Source organism: Aythya marila (assembly GCF_965140915.1).
Source record: "Aythya marila genome assembly, chromosome: 1".
Lineage (NCBI taxonomy): Eukaryota > Metazoa > Chordata > Aves > Anseriformes > Anatidae > Aythya > Aythya marila.
This window is the reverse complement of record NC_139042.1, coordinates 119,925,612-119,945,517: the sequence shown is the minus strand read 5'-3', so window position 1 is coordinate 119,945,517 and position 19,906 is coordinate 119,925,612. Positions and strand designations below refer to the sequence as shown.

Genomic DNA, 19,906 nt, shown 5'->3' with positions numbered 1-19,906 from the left:
CTTGAATTAAATATAAAAGACATATAAGTGTTCCGGTGGTAAACTTTCAGAGCTGTATTTTATCCTGTATTATGATTCAAAGGCTTTTGGCAGCTTTTTGAGGAACTGTTACTCAGTTATACTTGGTTATTTATGCATTTGGTGGTGTGCACTTCAGTATCTCATCAGTCCACAAGGCATCCGTGGCAGTAGCAGTACTGCAGAAAGTCCTACAACTTCCTTTTGTGTGGGCACGTCACGTCTTGTGGGATACCAGGACATGGGGGAGAAAGAAGCAATGCTGGTATATATTCAGGTTTCACTTTATTTTGGAGTTGAAATGTTGTGTTGAGTGTTTTCGTAGGAAGTGCAATGGAGACTTGCAACTTCTGCCCCTCACTATAACTCCTATCTCTGTGGCTCATCTTTTCTGACACTGGCTTTTGGGAGCGAGGCAATATGAAGAAGAGCATTGAGTGAAGAGCTCCTGAAGCAGCATCCTGCCTCAGAGATCAAGATAATTGCCACGTTTGTAATGCATCTTCTCATATATCATCTAATATAAAAAGAATCCTAGTCATTAGTCCTGTTCTGTTGAAGGCAATAGCAGAATAGTCATTATCTTCATTATGACTCAGGATGCAGTCCTGGACACAATTTCAGAGGATCCTTCTTGGAGGGTCCTCCCTTTCCTTGTTCGCTGACTGTGCTGAGATCCTGTCCGTACCTTACACCTGCTGAGCACTCCTCATGACAGCTTTTGTTGTGCATCTTCCATCTCTCTCTGTTTACCTCACTACTACCCCAAAAGCAAAAGCTTAATTTTGTTAGTGTGATTGGGTGGGTAGTTCATCATTAACTATTTTTGTTTGTTTGTTTGAAGGCTCATTATTCATTCTGGGTGGAGGTGTTTGGCTTCAGTCACATTCATCTATCAGTGTCCGTGTTTCAAGGATTTCCATGGTATTGACATTTCCATTAGAGGAATTTGAAGAATGTTCAATTACATACAGGCTATGAAACATATTTACTTCTTCTTTTTTTTTCTTTCCTTTTTTTTTTTTTAATAGTCTGCCAACTGTTCCTTGCCAAACTTTAAACAGGGCTGCTATGACTCTTAGATATTTTTTATAACTGCTATATTGTAATATATACAAATAGTGCACATGCAAATAAAAGCTCATACCGGAGCAATAGAAGACAGCACTAGATTTTATCTGGAGGATTATTGTGGGCCTGTTTCTAATTTATATAATGTTTTCGTTAATAGCAGTACCTCTTTAAAATGCCCAATAAAACAGTGTAGCATTAGTTTAAATAGAAATTTCAGTCATTTTAGATATCCCCCTGTTGTAACAGGTCAGGCTTTTAACAGATGTCTCAATAACTTTGCTATTAGCAGGAATATTTCATGAATTAAAATCAGGCCTTTTTGTCTCTGTCACTCATTGAAATGACCTACATATTTGGCAGATGGAGAGGACTTGCTTGTGCATTAGTACTGATGGGTAGGGTTTTTTCATTTGTGTATTTTTGGAGAAGAAAGATTTAACATAAGTTAACATCGTTTATTTTTTATTAATACCATACTTCAGTTTCCCTTTACAGAAAAATCATATTAGGCACATCTTGCCTTTTAGGCGTAGACAACATCTAGGACATTTCTCTTGGGCACCAACCTTCTGCCTTAATGTAAACCTTTCAGTGAAGCAGTGGACAACTGTTTTTTTTTTGCAAGCGTATGGACTAATGGAGCTGAAGTAGAAGGTGTAATAATTCAGTCGCTGAATAGGCTCTAGATGAAATCTCCTCCTGAGACCTGCACCCTCCCAGGCCTTTCTGGGGTGCAGATTTGTCTGTTTACGTCTTTACGTTCCTCTCCCTGGCATAGTGGCAGTTTCAGCATTATGCTAACGGTCTCGCTTAAAACAACTCACAGGCATGTTATGCCAGCACGTGTTTCTGTGTTCTTTGAAGAATCAAAAAGGACCTCTTGAGCTGGAAATTTCATTGACTCTCACGATGACAGCAGAGCCTGAGGCCTGCTGTGAAGAGGCAAACTACAGAGAGAGATTTAGTTGTAGATTTGGTCTGTTTATCTATTGCAAAATCGCTCTCTGGCGTCCTGTGCACTAGTGAAGGTTGAAATGATTGCTTATTATTTTTGTTGTAAGTTTGATTGGAATATAACTAATTACAAGAGCAACTACAAAAGCTCCACACATAAATGTGCTGCCTGAGAAAGCAATATATCCCACAGTCATTAATCAAGAGATAAAAAACACTATGGGATCAAGTGAAGTTACTTGAGGGATACATTTGACTGGCTATCCTTTTTTTTCTTCCCCCCCCCCCCTTTTTTTTTTCTTTTTCTGAGTGTATACTATTGTTGTAAGTCAAGGAGGTGCTAAGTTTCTGTGATTTCCATTGACATCCGTGAGAGCTTCAAGTTCTTAACATTTCTTCCAATAAGAAGAAAGTTGAAAGTTTCAAGTTGAGTGTATCAGAACTGTCTGATCAAATTCAATGACATTTGTCCAACAAATTCACAAAATAAATAGTTTTGGCCACTAAAATGGTATTTTATTGCTGAACATTCTCCTTGTTTGCGTGGAAGTTTAACTTTTTGTACCCAGTGAGAACAGCTTACAAGTTAGTCGGCAGCCAGGAGAGGTTCCCCAGTGAACTCTCAAATCATAAGAATATGCCAGGGATCGAAGACAGAAACCATGAAAGGTATTTTGGTATTGTAACACAGCCTACACTGTCTGGGACTGTGAGTGGAGATATAGGTGAAATAGTTACATGATGATGATGATACTACTCCTACTAATGAGAAGAAATACTGCAAATTTCAACTCTTGGCTAAACTAGTTGCTTAGGATAATATGAACAAATGCATACAAAGGACTTGCTTTGCCTCCTTGGAATTTTAGGTCTTTTTGTACTTAATTCAAGTAGAAGCTGAAGTCTGTCTGTCATGCTGGCCTAGTTCATTTTAACTTTTAAGACATACTGTTTTAAGGACCTTCCAGTGATAGAGGAACTGCCATCATTCTGCTTGGCCTGCTCTTTTATGTGCTTTCTGCCTATGCACTATCACAGGAAAGTAACTGAAAAGAGAGCATACACATTTTCAACTGAAAACCATAATTGTTGGGGTAAAAAAAAAAAAAAAAGTCATGGGGTTAATCATCATTTTGCTGCATATCGCTGTTCTCAGTGTTCTCTCTTAAATGGGAAAGGAGATTTGTGATTTATTAGAGGTTTTCCTGTAACAGTGATTCGAAACATAGTCCCACAGAACACCACTGGATGTTTATTATTTATGTATCTAAGTCAAGGGAAAAAAAAAAGAAGAAGAAGAAAAGTAATGATACCCTTTTAGCATTGTTTTTTAACTCTTTTTCTCTTTGCACGAAGAATGAGTGTAAGGAGTAGGAAAGACACTTAGGCAGAGACAACAGGGGAAGGGATGTGGTACATCCTGCACCCATTAACACTGTCAATTAGCACCATTTATCTTGAAATTTGTCCAGCTTGGAACACGAAGTATGTACATCAGGGTTTGGGCCAGACAGAAACATAGAAAATGATGGTATTTGTGGAGACACTAGCCAATGTGGGGGTGAGAGCAAAGGCACACAGTAATTCTAAAAAGAGCTGCATTTTTTGTGTGTGAAAATTTGATTATAAGATGATTCTTTCAACATAAACACAATTCTCTAAGGACTTATTAATGCTTCAGTAGCATAGTGAAAAGACACCAGTGCAGTCCGCTTTAATAGCTTTCTGGCTTGAACCCCAATACATAATGTTCTAGTAATAGTTTATGGGTGACTGCAATAAATTGGTAGCAAGTGTTTTCCATTTTTTGGCTCTTCTTATCAGATCTGCTGGTGGAACATTTTGTTCTGAGAATATTGCAAAGGCAATTGATCTGCTTTGGATGTGTGCTCAAGAGTTTTGTGTCTTTTAAAATGAATGTATATATAAGCTTTTTCGTCATGTTTCCGAGATGTACACTGTAAAAGCTGGGGGCCAGTAAAATGTTACAGGGGATCTGAGCAGTTGGTTAAACCCAGCAGGACTCCACCTAGCCTAACTAATGTTCTGCAAGTGCTGCCAAAAAGGCACAGTTTTCCTCCCCCCCTGCCACTTCCCTTCCCAATACTTTCATTGTTCTGGTCTTTTCGTGTTAGAGTGGAAAATTTGTTCCTGTCCATGAAGGAATAAAGATGTTTCACACAGGTTCATTTTCAACCCAAATGGCTTTTTGAACTAGAAAGAAACATAAGATTTTTTGTACACTTTGTGGTGGGGGATAGAACCACTTCTGATTAGAGATGGGCCTGCAATGGTCACCTTTGATTTCTATTGGATTTGGAGCTGAACTTGACTGTAATTACAGAGCGAGATTCCATGGCCTCTATTATGCAGGAGCTGTTTCCTCTTGGTCTTCAATTAATTCACAGCTCCAGATCATCTCTATAGCGAGCCTAATTGAAATATCCTGCTTTCATCTCCACTCCCACAACTAGAAGATGAGTTTGGTGGCTGAACTCTGATCAGAAGTGCCTAGCTGGTTTCTGTGTGTAAGAGGCCAACCAAAAAACATCAGCCTGATTGCCTCTGGATTTTTATCCTCTGGATATGACAAATAAAATCAAAGGTACAGAGCATCAGACAGTAAGCAAACACTGCCTATTATCTGGTGAGTTGTGCCACTGGACAACCAGTGCTTGTTCCTAGCTTGTTCCATTTCATTTTCTTTAAACAAGCTAACTTGCTGGCTCTTTGCACAATCACCCAGCATAGTTTGTAGATGAGATTCAAAATGAAAACGGGTACATTTCTCTCAGATAACATTAAACACATGCAAAATTAATGGAGAGCCGAGTACCTCCGTCATTCCTTTAGTCTTCTGCATATACTGGAACATTTGTTTTGTATAAAGGTTATATTGCAAAGATACTGGACTCGGGGCAAAAATCAAGTCTTAAGGAATGTAAACTAAAGTCTGGAGATCTCTAAAGCACAGAGTGAACAGATACTCGAGAAATATTTGAAGTAATAGAATGTGGACTTTGCCCAGTTAATGTTAAAGTATCCCAAATGACAGCAGGGGAGTCAGTTTGGTTGTCGCATCAAGCTGCAGAGAGAGCTGGAGATCAACAGAAAGTACGAAAAACCTGGTCCTGAGACAATAAATGGAAGTGCAAAGTGAATGAGAGTGAGAATTGATGAAAGGAGTTAGAAACAGAGAAGTGCAAAATAAGGGTTGCCATGCCAGAACCATTTTTACTGTTGTTTTTATTTTTGTTTGTTCATTTTACAGTCATAAGCCTAATAAATGTGGATATTTCTTCTCATATAAGTGTTAACCGTGTTATAAAAGCATTGTATGGGTTTACTGAAGCAGAAGAGCATCTTAATAAAAGGGGAGTCGAGGTGGACTCTGACCACAGTGGTTCAGGGCTAGTTTTAGGCAGATCCCATCCTGTGGGTCTGGTCCGCTCTCACTGTTCCTCGTGAGCTTGTTTTCTTGTTGTTTACTTATTTAACAGAGGAATTAAGATCATTTTATCAACGACTTGGGGGCATTGCTCTAAAGCAGTTTGATTTTCTTATTTTCCAAGGAAAAAAAAACAAAAAAACAAAACAAAACAAAACAACAACAACAAAAAAACAACAACACAAAACAACAACCCATTTTCAGTGACTGTTCTGGGAATCTGTTGCATATTGCATTTGTGGAAGAGCTGCAGTTTTCTGTCTTTCATCCTACATAACGGAGAAGAGGCTTCAGGCAGCGCTACTAACAATGCACTAGGCTTTCTGTTTCTTTCTGCAAACAGAAATACATCCCATTTCCTGTTAGGGATTCTGGGCAGCATTGTCCAATAGGTAATTTCCTGTAGTAAACATTACAATAATTAGAGTTACCGTTCCAGAGCACTGAACTTTCAGTGTCTTTTTATTACTGCATCGCAGAAAGCATACAAGAAGCAACCCCAGTCAGATGCGGCTATTGTTGTTCATTTCATTGTGTTAAGGCAAATATGCAATGTGAAGAATGTAGAAACTAGACAGTCCTGTATTTGTAACCATTTACATTATTAACATGCCCTTAAAATACATGTGCAAGAACAAACATGCAACTTGAGACAGAAGTTGAAGAGGTTAATCCAGCAAGAATAGTTAAAACCCATTTAAATGAGTTTAGGAAAATACATTACAGACAATCAGCAAGGTCTAGTGCACTAGATAAAATTAAAATGAGCATAATATTTAAATTAGCAAAATTTAGAAATGTGGTGATGTTGAGAATGCCCTGCAAGGAGACTCGGTGAGATTTGGTTCACGTTGTTTGTGCTGGCTTTTAGAGGGCAATATTTTCTTCATTTTATTTTGGATGGGTCAGAAGCAGAGAATTAGAGGGAGCATGTTCTGTTTAAAACAGAAAGAGGGAAAAGAAATTCTTGAGGTATCTTCTTTATGTTTACTGTATTTCTTCATTGTATAAAGTGGTCTACTTACAGTGCTGTTATGTGTTTGGAATAAACAGTAGAGTGCTATATTTCACTGTAAGGTCTGTCTATAGAAAGTGCTGGCTCTCAGATCAGCTGTTTACATTTTTTTGAAAAAGCTCCCATCTGTTACATCAAACTTGTTAATATAGGTCTACAGGATACAATAACATTAATGCTCTAAGTATCCAAATGAAATGTCAGAGTCCGGTTGCATACACTGAATTCAAATGTGGCAGTGTCCTGAAGCCACCTCTTCTACTAACAGGGCATTTAATAATCTGTGTAAGCATCTATAGATGTCTACGTCTTTGAAGGTCTGCGAGGGGCCAGATGTACAAATGCAGTTACAACATCCAATCCTCACAAAGGCTTTTTCACCACACTAGCGTGGCCACATCAAATTTGGCCTCGTTTTTTTTTGGCTCCGCAGCTACAGCACCATCAAGACCTATTTAAAGAGAAAATAGGCTTGGTAAGGGAAATCTCCGAGCTTCACGCTGTTCCTGGTAAAGTTAAAGGCAAAGTGATCGAATAAACAGGGCTATACCTTACTTTCATGTATGTTTTGCCATTTATTAGCAAACAAACAAAAAACAGACTTAGTGGCTTTTTTTTGTTTCTTTTTTTTGTTGTTGTTATGGTTAGCTTTGTTTCAATTTAATACATAACAGAGTCCTTGATATTTTAATTTTTTTGTATGAGCTGCTATAATTTATTCTTATAGTGGCCATCTGACTAGAATGAAGATGTATGCCCCTGTTTTGATCCTTGTAATGATGGAGGGTGAAATGTAAGTTTGTTATATTACCTTCTTGTTTCTACTCTTTTGTATCCATGGTTCTTTAATTTACATTGCATTGTGAATGAAAACCCTTATCTTCTGCTATGTTTTTTTCCTGCCACTCAAATTTTGCATCAACACAAAAGGTTTGTTCTTCAGTTCGTGTTCAGTATTTGGTCACGTTCATTATGAGGTGCATCTAGAATACACAGATCACATAATATACATAAAATATCATTTCTCACTGCTTTTTCCTTGATATCTTATTATTAAGGGCTATTTTTTAGTGGATAGAAACTCAGTCTATGCATAAAACTGCCTTCAAATGAGCTTTGCACATCTAATCATATCTATTTTTATTCCCAAATGCTCGGTGATCAACAGTGATTTCAAGTAGAATGGTTATAAATCATATTAGTCATAAACATGATGCAACTGGCTAAATAGGACCAAACAGAGGGTTAATAGTCCAACAATAATTAAAATAATCCTTTTCAATTCAGTAATAACTTTGGCCACCTGCCTTCATCCAACCCCCAACACCACCCTCGGTACTCCTTAAAAAAATATTCACATTACAGACAATCTTGTGTAACAGATTAACATAACATATCTGGAACATTACTCAGATTTTTGGGCAATGGCAATCTGAACATGTTCGTAAGTTAAGCTTTTTTTCTCAGACAGCATCCTGCTGTTAACTCTTGACTTTGTAAATTGGTGGGGCTCTGTGTAACCGGAAAGCGCTGCCTGGGGTATCACACAGAGGGTTGTGAGGATACTTGTTGGAGGGAGTCTGCTGAGCAGAAATCCTGCATGTTACAAGGGGTTTACACTGATAATATTGTAAGGACTGAATTTTTACCGTCACTTTCAGATTTGAATGGCTGTGATACCTATTTGATGTACAATTTTAGTCGTGATAGTGGGTGACACAAATCTGGATGCACAGTTGGGTGTGTGAGGTAAACTTCAAAAACATGGTATTTTTTTCGTTAAAAAAAAGGAGACACAATGTCACTAGTTCAGTGTTAGGAAGCCTTTTTTCCTTCTGTTCTTCTGTATCTCACCCTGACTTGTTTTTCAGATAAGTTTTTCTTGCTTGCAAAGCGGGAATCATGCCAGGGAGATTTGTGATGGAAAGTGTTTGGGCCACCGGTTATTACTGTTGTAGTATGATATAGTCTTTGTTCATTGTCCTTTTTTCTAGGTGACCAGACCTAGACACAAAATAACTTTGTGTTACAAAGGGGATTTAACAGAAAAGTCCTTTTTTTTTTTTTTTTTTGTAACAGATTTCATCTTGCCTGTTGGTAAAATATTTGGCCTCTGTAAATAAGTGGTAAGTAAACAGTCGAGCAATTTTTGCTAGTACATATTGTAATTCCCATTTTAAAATCACCTAATAAAGACTGCCTTTTAAATAGAGCTATTTGGGTATATCAGGGGCATGTTGTACTAAACAAAAAAAAGAAAAAAAATCCCTCTGTCATTTGAAAGGGACCATTTAGCCTCTAAACATATTTGCTCCACACTAAATAATAGATGTTATTCTCAGATAAATAGAACATGGTTTATATCCTTCTGTTGGAAACTGTTTTGTTTTGTCTGAATACTTCACCCACTCCATGCACCTGCACCCAAAACAACAAACAGGTTTGGGTAATATGTGTTGTAAATTTTAAATAAGTAAATAAGTTGTAAATAAGTAAATTTTAGGAGTGTAATATAATTTATTAATTTAATAAAGTTAATATTTAAATAACTTCTTAATCATTAACAAAAGTGGAAAGTTCAGAGTTAAGATATTCTTTTTCCTCCCTGCAAAAATAAACATTAACAAAACAGTCTAATACCTATGCATAATGGAGGTTGACCTGGTTTGGAAATTTAACTTATGGCAGTAGATAGATATAAAGATATTCATAGCTTCATATTCTGGCAAAGCATTATGATTACTTTCGTGCCCTTAAAAAAATGTACAAAAGTGTTATTGACAAATGAAGAAGGAATTATTAGCACATGGGCTCTTAAAAGATTCTCATCACTGAGTCAGCTGAGACCTTTTCCATTTGTTTTCTCATTGTCTTATCTGGAGAAAGAGTAGAGGTCACACAGTGTTTTTATTTTATTTTATTATTTTATTTTATTTTATTTTATTTTATTTTATTTTATTTTATTTTATTTATTTTTATTTTATTTCTTTTTTTTTTTTTTTAAGATTTTGTTTGTTGAGCATTCCTCTCTTTGGAAAAGGCAGGTCAAGCAGATAAATTGTGCATGCATGGAAGAAGGTGTTAAGAACTGCAATGCAACTTTCTTTCTAGGAAAGGCCATTCCACTACTTTGGCCCTGGAAGGTCCTTTTTAATAAGTGAGGTGAGCATCGCTGCCATGTTTCATGGAGCAGGAGACAGAGGTTGGAGTCCTCTCCATCGTGCTCTTCTGCCTGCTCATCCTAGCAGTGAGATGATGCACTGAGAGCTGGTCTCCAGCTGCTGCACTGGGTATTGATTCTTCTCAGCTGATAACAGATAACCATTCATAATGGCAATACCAGTGCTGCTTTGGGCATTTTAGCATATAACTTTCATTTGAAACAGTAACTTGCTAAAACTGAGAAGCGTGAGCCTGGCAGTGGTGTTCCTAGCTGTTGGCTCAATGCTAACTGCTGGGCTTGTGAAAAGTAGGCGAGATTCAGGATAGTTCACCACACATCAGTGCTTTGCTTAAACCGAAGACTTCAGTGCTTTTATATGCACCTAATGGGGGTTTGGGGCAGTATCCAAAGAGGAGAACTTTCAATTTGCAAAATCTAATTCTCGAGGTCCTGTAACTTTCTCATACCCTTTATGGCTTGAAAGGTGATCAAGTGAAAGTAGTGGTGTTTTTTCATGCAACTCCATCGCAATCCTGTGATTTGTTGAGAGAACTTTTTTTCCATGTTTTATTTGGCAAAAACACTGAAATACAATTACTTAGCTTTGCATGCACAGAATGGAAGCTGTTAGTCTAAGTCATTCTCGTGTTGGAGGTACTGCAGTTTTCATGCCTCTTGTCCGTTCTAATGTTGGAAGAGGCATCGTTTCAATTTTATGTTAGCCAGCTCTCATTTTGGAAGAGCTACTTGAAATACTACTTCACATTTAGGTTAGAGCTTCAGAATCCTATCATGTAGTTTAGTGCCAGATTAGAAGTGTGCAAGATGGCATGGAAAAGTCAAGCATTTTTGGACCCTGAATCTAATATTTGGATTTACAGAGACAATGATAGAAGCATTTCTGTTCTTTAAAGGTTATGTCAGTCACAACCAGATTCATTTTCACTGGGATTCAGAGGTATTTCCTTCTCTGAATAGCAGGACTTTTGATCAAAGTCTGGTAGCAGACTTTCATCACCTTTCTTTGAAAAATCTCATTTTGATGTGAGTTTTATTTATAACCATTATTTATGTCGTGTCAGCACCTTGAGTATTTCTGCTGGGGTACTGCTGGGCTAAGTGCTGGGGCACTATGGGCTAAGTGCTGCACCAGTTTCAGCTAGACCTAGGGACTTACGGCCATTTGTTCCCATTGTCAGTAATTCAAGAGATGGTGGTCAACATTTGGTCTATGCAGATACTAAGAAGCAATGAGGTCTGTTTTTTGATCTGATTTTTGTCAGTACATTAATCGATCTAGCAGTATGCACCTAACTTCTCGCATATGTTCACTAACACATACAGACCTTGGCATGCCACAGTTTTGCCTCTTAGGAAAGATATCAAGGGAACTTTGGGGAGATTTACTTTGTGCTAGGATAGGAATTTTTAGCTCATTCATCTAAACATCAGGCACTTAGTCATGACACCTGGGCTATCTCTATTGATAAAAGAAAGGGAGAGGCTTCTCTGGTGATTTACTTAGCCATGTATCTGAGAAGAGAAGGAATCTCACTCTCGAGATGCTCACCTCGTTCTGGTGTCAGAAGAAACAACCTAAACAGTGTCTTTTAGATGGCCAAAGTTAGGTGAGATGAATTTACCCTTAATCCTTCTGGGTTTTTTTTGTTTTGTTTTGTTTGTTTGTTTTTGTTTTTCATTTGTTTGTTTGTTCTACTGCTTCCAAAGTAAGAACAATCTAATTCTATTTGCTTTTGCTTCGTTCAGAGTATATGTACTTTGAATTTCTTCATGCTAGAGTTACGCAAATGCAAAGTGGTATGATGTTTGGAAATGCTGAGTTAATGGGGCAGATGTAATACCGGGATTTTTGTTGTGGCTTTTATATTAATTAATAGATAGGAAGGAAGGCTTTGTTGTTAAAGCAGTGGAGTGTAACTTGCGATAAAAGTTCAGCACTCTGTCACTGATTTCCTGAGTAACCTCAAGAAAGTAACTCCAGTTTGTGTGTCTCAGTGCATCTGAAAAAGTAGTTCTTGCATTTCTACTTCTTGCTTGTCTTGTCTGAAGAGTTCTTTCAAGTGACAACTATCTCACAGTCTGTGTCACTGCAATGCCTGGTACATTGGTCTCACTGGAATCTCTAAACTCTACTGTAAAATAAATAATTTATTACCTGAAAAACAGCTTTTTATAATACAGTGTATTTCAAAAACTTTTGGCCTCATAAGAGGACAAAAAAATGAATAATCCATTGACCTGTAACAAATGGAGAAAAACGTGGAGGTCGTTTTGTGTATGTTTAAGGAAAATGTGGATGGAAGTCATATATGTAGGTCATATATGCATATGTAACAAAATAATAATATCAAATGCATCACATGCTTTGAGGGATAGCAACTTGAAGAAACAGATTTTACTGCATAAAGTATTTGTACTAAAGTGTTCATAATTTGAAAACTCTACAGCATAATAAACATAATTCTTTAATAGGAATGAGTTGAATTGATTTTTGAATCTCACTGATTTGAGTAAGATTACAGCAAATATTAGTTTAATCCCAAACTATCCATTCACTTCTGCGGGTCTGTCTTCAGCTGAAAGTGTACAATCCCTCTTGAACTGTTTCCGTCAGACCTTAATCTATACAAACATTATATTTATTCTATAAAATATGAGGCATACTCATAATGGAGATATCTACTAGTTTGTAATATAGCTCCCAACATGGTTTTAATCTGAATACTGTGTGTTGATGTATCTCAGCCAACATTTTTACTAAATCAACTGTCCTGATGGCCTTATAGCAGGATGAATGTTAGAACTAAAAAAAATCCTACTGATCCGAATATCTCAGTCTTCATATTGATTAATCTAATGGTTATTTTTGTAATAATATGAATTTTTAATTAGACCCATTCTTGTTACTTGGTTTCTATGAACCAATTTTTGCATATTAATCATTATAAAAAATAAATACTGTATCCGTAATGAAAGATAGAAATGATAAGAAAAAAATAAAGGAAAAGGTGATAATCAGGATTGTAGCCATATTGTGGGTATCATATTTAGTACTGTTGCAAGTGTGTACTTATAATTCCCCTTATATTTAGACTAGAAGAATTTACTGCAGCCTGAAGGAACTGTTTTCTGTCCAGAAGTCATTGCAACATGGCAAATATTGAATTTTTAATGTCCCCTACTGAATCTAACTGAGCAAAGATACATTTTCAAAGATTTTTTTTTTTTTCATAGAGGAAATATGAACTGAAATTTTGTATTGTGAGTCATTTTAGGACGTAAGTGTTATACATGTATTGGAATAACTATTAACAATTCACAAAAGTACAGGAATAAAAATAATGTGAAATAGGATCAGTTTTGTTTTGTTTTTGTTTTGCAAAATAAAAATGATTTTGAATGTTACTTGACAAAACATCAGCTGAAGAAAGTGAGAAAAGCTTTGGAACGGATATTTTGGCAGGGATGCCAATAAAGGTTCTTTCGTAATAATGCCGAAAATACTTCGCCAGTAGAAAAAAAATGCTTTTTCTGCGATCAGATACTTTTGCAGAAAACAAGTCTGGTATTTGCTAAAGCCTTAGCATTTGTCTTAGCTACCAATACTTAGAAATTTAAGAAGAACCGAGCTGAAGCCATTAGACTAAATCCATTCTTCATGCACTTCAAAGATAGTAAGAATTGTTCTGGGACTGCTTATGGGTCCTTTTGCATAGGCTTAATTCACAGGAAGCTGAGGAATTTTCCCTTATGTGGTTCTTACAAATGCCTGTTGGTGTATCTTTGATTCACTTTTTAGATAGGAGGAAAATGAAAACCAGTGCACTTTTCCTCATAACTATGAAGTAAAAGCAAACAAAAACTCCTTTTTGGTGATAATTCCTGAATATCGGTACCTCTAAAATAGATATTGCCGTAGCTAGATAACTGGATGCTTACTCAGAACTGCTCTCCAGCTGTTCCAGGAAAACTTAAATCTGCTTTGGCTGAGTTATTGTCCTTTGGATCAACCTACTGCTCACTCACAGGGCATCTTTCACTGGCGCTTCCAGCTAACATTGCTTAAGAACACACTGGAAAGGGGCTGCATCATTCACAAGGACATAGCCAATCTACCTGCCTCGTGAAAAAAGTCCCCAAAGTGCGCATAAATTCTAGCAAATGTCCTACTTCGTCTTTGTGGGTTTGGTAAAATATGAAAGATTTTGGGAGATTTCCTGTGTGTTTTGTTACAATTGTCTCCTTTGTGAGACTTCAGCAAGAAAGTCATCTTTTCCTTCAGTTGGACAGCTTCTAAGGCCTCCAGAGGAAGCTTTGAAATGAAAAGTTAAAAGAGGGATGGGCTTTGTGCATATATCCCCAATTCTGCCTGTTTGGTCTACACATTATAACCTAGCTTTTAACTCCATTATAAGATCCATTTTTGTGTTTTCTCTACATCTAATGTTTATCCCTATTTTCTGTAGTGTTAGGTATGTTTAGAAATACGTGTGTTACTTATACATTTTTCCTTATGTATCAAACAGAATTTGTAATTCATTTATGTGAGCAGTACACAGTAAACCATTTTCACACAATGTACTAAATATTAAACATACAGCATAACGTGCTAATAAAATGTTGCTAACGTAAGTAGGCCACCTAAATTAGAGGCTAAGCCAGCTCTGTGTTTAACTATCTCATCTCCTGAATTACACCTTTGGAAGGATTTAGCAGGCTGAGCAAAGTATGGTACATAAATATTGACAAAATTATTAATATCTAAAAGCAGGGAAAACAAATTATGTTGGACCATTTCAGCAATTAAGAGTAGATGATGCAATATCTCACATTTGCACAGTTTTGTAGAAACGATGAGGGGATAGTAGTCTGTTAACACCTTCTCAGATATTATCCTAAAATTCTTGTAGAGACTTCTGCTCGTGTGTGAAAGCTTTGGAATAGATTTTTGGTGGCATCATTCACATACACAACTTGAGTATATTTGCATATACCTATCCAGGGCTTCAAAAGCAATATTATGAAATTGTTTGCAAAGAAAGGCTAGTTAAGAAAAATTGTCTCAGATTCACCACCACGTTTCTTAGCGATAATGATTTTGCATTTTTCTGGATGGCAGTGACTGCATGGTTCTCAGCCTGAGGTTACTGAGATGGAGATAGCGTTGTTCTACACTGCTGATTGCTGAAGACTTCAAAGGGTATGCGCCAACTTTTGTCATGTGCAGGGCTGTCACTGCTTCATCGCACCTCCGGGAAGGAGCTTGGAACTTCCCCATTTTCAACACAACACCAGAAAAAGGGAATGCACAAGATCAGCACTGCCTTAGGGAGAATTATACATAGGAAGACGGAACGTAAAGATGGTTGGGCCTAGACCAGTTGCTTCTAGGATCATCGGGGACCTGTGGCATTGACTTTTATTTGAGGGGTAGACAGGGTTTACTTCAGCAGGGTAGCTTTACTGAGTAAAGAAAATGGGCTTGTGCCTGAGACTATTTTATCCTTCTTTGTAGCACCTCAGGCTGAAACCTTCACCAGCTTCTCTTAACCCAGCTCCTTTCTCGCAGATTTACAGAAACAGGAGAGGTTGCATATGCCTCACAGGAATCTCGTTTTCACTCAGCTGCAAGTCAGAAACAAGCCAGCTCATTCACTGGTGAACACGTGAATACAGGATCTTTGTACTAAAACTTTTATTTCTGTATTTAAAATTCCAGCAGGGTTCAGTGAGAGAAAGGTATTTGGGGGTTAATAAGAAGTGTGTATTCTTCAAAACAACCCCACCTCTGAAAAAAAAAAAAAAGTCCACACAGCGTTATAAAATATCTGCTTTATGTCCTAAAATAAAGCATGTGTTTCATGCTCTAAAAGTCTGAGGTTTGTAGCTGAAAAAGATTAAGTAAATAATTCAGAATTTGTTGTGTTTACCTGTTAATAATTAAGCAGGCTAGTCTGTGTACTTTTTATAGATGTTGAGTTTTATTTATTTATTTTTATATACTTGGCTTATGTTCTGATTTTTAAATTTGAAGAAGTTTCTGCCAAGGAGGAGATGAGAGAATAGCCATCAAGGAGTTAAGTGTTGCACAGTAACCAAAACCTGTGGGGACACATGGTCTCTGGAGAGAATGGAGAATTGTCATCTTTCTCTCTTTCCTTATGCTTTCCACCAAACTAATTTCCAATGCTTTGAGGAAATTAATTTTTAAACGTGATAATTTTTTTTTTTTTTGACAAAAGCAGTACCTTTGATTCTTACTTTCTGATGCCAGTGGCTAGGGATAGAGGATTCTGTTACGAGGTGACATCTCAGTCAAGGAGAAGTTTCAGCCTTGTCCTGTTTCAGAAATAGAACAGAAATTTGAAGGAAAAAATAAGCCAACAGGCACATAATATTTCTGTTTTCTTATAAGTGAGTTACTTACATGTTGGTGAAAGGTGATGGCTCTGAAGTCTAAAATCTTCTTTGTCATTTGAGTAGGTACAGAGAGGCCAGCTGCAGTGTGAGTTTCTCTCACAAATATATTTAGAGTTGTTCATTGTGAGACTGTACTCTGTGGTAGCTGGTAGTTCAGTCTGAACAGATCAGTCAGGGCATCTTTACTCTCAGTGGTAATGAACAGGGCAAGAAGTTGCCAGGTTGCTCTTGAATCTCAGTATCTGTTTCTTGAGGGAAAAACAAAAAACAAAAAGCACTTGATTAGCAGCAAAATTATTCTGTGTTTTCCACCCAGTAATTTTCAGTTACTGTTTACATAGGCTAGACCTAAGCGTAGATTGAAACAGAGAGTAAGAAGAGATTTGGGTTTGTCTTTTTTTTTTTTTTTTTTTCTGCTGAGAGGTAGGGATCCACCCCACTGTTGATCATTCCCTCCCCACCTTAAGCAAAGCCGTTGCCTAATTTTTTTAGTATTTGAACTGTTCCTTTGGTCTTGGCAGAGTAAGATAACATTTGATATTTTCACTCACCTTTTCCAAGGGTGAGAGAAAGCACAGGGTAGTGAGAAAAGTCAGTTGAAATGATTGGCATTAAAAGACAAAAGCTGCTGAAATGTGAGAGTGATCTTTGGACTGTATATTAAAAATCAAAGATTTAAAAAGACTGTTTATGTGAGAATTAATAGCCTGATTTTGTTGACAGTTGAAGTCTTCATCTGTTACCATGGCATGTTTTAATTCACTGTCTGCATTGGTATTTCCTTCTGAAGAATTATACATGCTAGTTTCTAGTACCTCTAATATTAAAAATTCTGCCTCTTGTGTTCCAGGCAACATTTTCTGTTTCAAGAAAGACAGTACATAAAGTTAAGAGGAAGTTAAGCTGGTAGATAGTGTTACAGAAGCTCCCCTACTTCCCTTTCTCCATAGCATGACTTTTGCCTGAAAGGTCATTTTGTTTTTCTCCTAGAGGGTTATTAATCCAAGTCTTCCGTATAGATAAATGTGGGCAAATAGTCCTCTTCAAGTAGAATTTGGAAGTGCACGGAGAATTTAAGTTGTTTTCTAAAAGATTTTATCCTGCGTTAAGAATGGTGCTGTAGCACCGAGTATTGTTTCTTTAAAAACCTTTCCTGCCAAAAAGCCAATTCATATCCAGTTTGTTATCTTACACTCACAGGTCAGGTCAGTAGTCTGTTTTTGGCAGTCTTCATGTAGAAATTCTCTAAAATCTGTCCTTATGTTAGAAATTTAAAGCTAGTCATTTGATTTATTTTTCCCACCAGACAGAAAGCTTGACTCATGAAACAAGTTAAAGAGATCTCAAGTCTAGTTCTCAGTGGACAGAAGTCAGTATCATGAAAAATGTTACTATAGTCAGTAGTAATTGGTCTGTTGTTGGACATCCAATGGAAGAGGTTGAACCAGTCACAATATGTGACCACTCAACACAATCCCGCAGTTCAAGGGCAGTGGTGAGCCTATATGAGTAAATTCGTTCTACTCAAAGTACTGTCCTGGAAAAACGAGAGGATTTCAACCTTTAAGCTTGCCACATTAGCCTTTTTCATAAGCATTACATTCACACTTGAGTTTGTTTTTAAAAGTGCATTGCTATGATGCACTGTCCATTTTGCTCAGGACATACTTTACCCAATGCTCATGCCAGGTTGACTGAACCTCAAGAGACCAAGCAATTTACTGGTAGTCTTACCATGAATCATTGTCTGAAATCCTTTTGGCTGCTATATTCTTAGCATTAATCAACAGTGTTTCCTTTCATCCACTTGCTACAGGATTTTAGTTTGCATTTATGATGACTGTATTTTGGAGGAACTGGAGTAATGCTAAAATAATTTATTTTATTCTTTGAAATTCACTCTTTGGATATAGGGTCTTAAAAAAGGAAGATCCTCACAGTTGTCATCCTATAATATTTTCTCCCTCTTGGGAAAGGTTCCATAAACTGAGAGAAATGTAAAGAATGTCCAAATTTTATTTACATATTTTATATGGAATGTACTTATCTTGGTTTCACTTAATCTGAAAATAGTTCACTGAATAGGATTTTTTTTCATTCATACAAAAATCGAAAGGCCATGCAGCTTATAAGTTATTAACATAAAGTGAACAAATATATGTATTTTTTTCCTGTTAGCATTTGTAAGCTGTTGATATAGCAGAAGAGGCATTTTTAATTTAGCACTGTTTAAATTGTCCGTTTCTGTATTTCTTATCTTTGTTGTAGATCTCGATTAGATTAGACATTTTAAAAAACAGCTAAGTATTTTAACTAATTGACTTAATCATTTAAAAAAAAAAAAATCTGGAAAATTATTGTGATCTACCTCAAGACTCTGTGAGGATTGTGTATTTTGTGACGTTGAAGTCAGTAAGTCTGTTTTGAGCCAATGCTGCAAAGTATTCACTTTTGCTTAGTACATGGGACTTAACTTTCAAGTGGATTTGAAATGAATTTCCTGAGTTGTGTGCATAGTTTTTCACGATGTCATACAGCTGCATCAGGTTTTGAGCGTATTATTTGATATAATTTGAGTCACCAATAAGCTGTTGATCCAAGTGAAACCATTAAAGGTAAACACAGCGGGTGGAATTTAAAACAAAATGAATGGCCTGTAATTTTAGATACTGCTCTGTTAACAGTCTTGGTCCTACAAATGGCCATCTCAAATATAAGGCTCGATTACTTTAAATTCCATATAAAAATAGTTTTTAAAAACTGTGTGGCAGAATTGTTATCACTAATTAAACTCTGGCATTCAAAAGTTTGGAAAGGATAAATTAATGGTAGTGAAAATAAACAAATGTAGCAGTTATAATGACACAGACCTTTGTATAGCACTTTCTGGCAAGAATGGTAACTGAGAAAGGTAGCTATGCATGCTATGGGTAGGTGTACAAAATTTCAAATGCCAGTAGACCAGAGAAGAGAAACTGAAACTTTTGACCTTGCAGAGCTGGAGGAGATGATGCCTGAGCACCGCCACAGGTCCTCAGGGACTTTAAACCAGAAAAGATTTCTTTCACCTTGTGATTGATTTTTCCCGTACTTTTTCCTGCTTTTCATCTCTTCTGATTCCCCAGCATTGCCCTCTCTTCCTGGGCTCCCCCAGTACACTGTAGAGGCGTTCAAGCCGTCTCTCACTGCAGCACGTAGTTTGCCAGCCAGTGCAGAGCGTTTCAGTTGTTAGATGAGTTAGACATTAGGCAAACAGCACCGTTTCATACCTACTAGTATCGCTCAAATCAAACATACCCTCGTGCAATACATCTACCCCCGCATCTAAAGGTCAAAACCTGATCCTCGTTACTCAATATTTTAGGCCTCCTGGTTTGCTTTATTCATTGTCGGCGCAGAACTGACAGACTGTTCGAGATCCTGGTTGTGTAATGTTGGAAAGTGCTACCAGCTGCCGCCCGGCGTGTCTATTCAGGCAACAGCAGACCTTATGAAAGCTAAAGCACATGCTGCACGGCCTTAGTTCCAGCAAAATAAACCTCCTTCCCTGAAAGCCACCATCTAACAGACTGCGTGCTCTGCGCACTCACGGCTGACCCACGTAGGCCGGAGAAATTTCCCCAGATGGAGAACCTGGGGCATGGTTTGCTGGTGATGATCAGAGGTAGGAAGCACCCAGGAAACTAAGGGAAGGCTGCAGGTGTGACATGAAGCTGTGAGTGTGTCACCGAGGTGGAAACAGTAGCACCTGTAGTAGCACCTGTAGTAGCACCTGTAGTAGCAAGGATCTGGT

General features: G+C 37.3%; 1 protein-coding gene across 12 annotated transcripts in view; it reads left to right on the top strand.

Annotated features, from left to right (window-relative positions):
• The window catches only part of ZBTB20 (zinc finger and BTB domain containing 20), a 452,132-nt gene that overhangs the window by 39,462 nt on the left and 392,764 nt on the right, over positions 1 to 19,906 (top strand). The window contains exon 2 of one of the 12 annotated variants that reach the window (XM_082751623.1): positions 8,589 to 8,635. The exons of 10 other annotated variants lie outside the window; for them this stretch is intronic. The gene's annotated coding sequence lies outside the window, so the exon portion shown is untranslated. Of the gene's footprint in view, positions 1 to 8,588; positions 8,636 to 19,700; positions 19,778 to 19,906 lie in introns of those variants that run through there. One more of the 12 variants, XM_082751627.1, reaches the window with a different exon arrangement.